Consider the following 453-nt stretch of genomic DNA (forward strand, 5'->3'; position numbering starts at 1 on the left):
GAAAAAAATAGATGATCAACCTTGACCTTGAGCGTTAATACATGAAATACTGTGGATAATAGAAAAGATAGAGAGCTTCGATGAGATAAAAGATACACAGAGTGGTCAATCTACCACGACAAATAGAGTGGTCAATTTAACAGCAGGCATGCATGATGTCAGGTGCTGGTTTGTAATCTCTGCAGGAGTAAAAGGGTAAAACATGATGCGTAAATTGTAGCACATAAACCTGTTTTCTTCATAGTTCACCTTGACAAATTTGACATCAGGGTTCTTTTTTATAAATTGGCAAATCTGCCTAAGTAGAAATTAAAAATGAGATATTTATCCAAATGATATCATCACAAAGTTCATATTCTACCTATACAAAACTATCCAAGTACACAACCTAACAAAATTCTTTGCTTTGTTTTCAATACACCATGAACCTCAAACACAAATTTAAGACACAAG

Source organism: Pinus tabuliformis, chromosome Q, assembly GCF_031772625.1.
Source record: "Pinus tabuliformis cultivar Carrire ecotype Pingquan chromosome Q, CPIR1, whole genome shotgun sequence".
NCBI lineage: Eukaryota > Viridiplantae > Streptophyta > Pinopsida > Pinales > Pinaceae > Pinus > Pinus tabuliformis.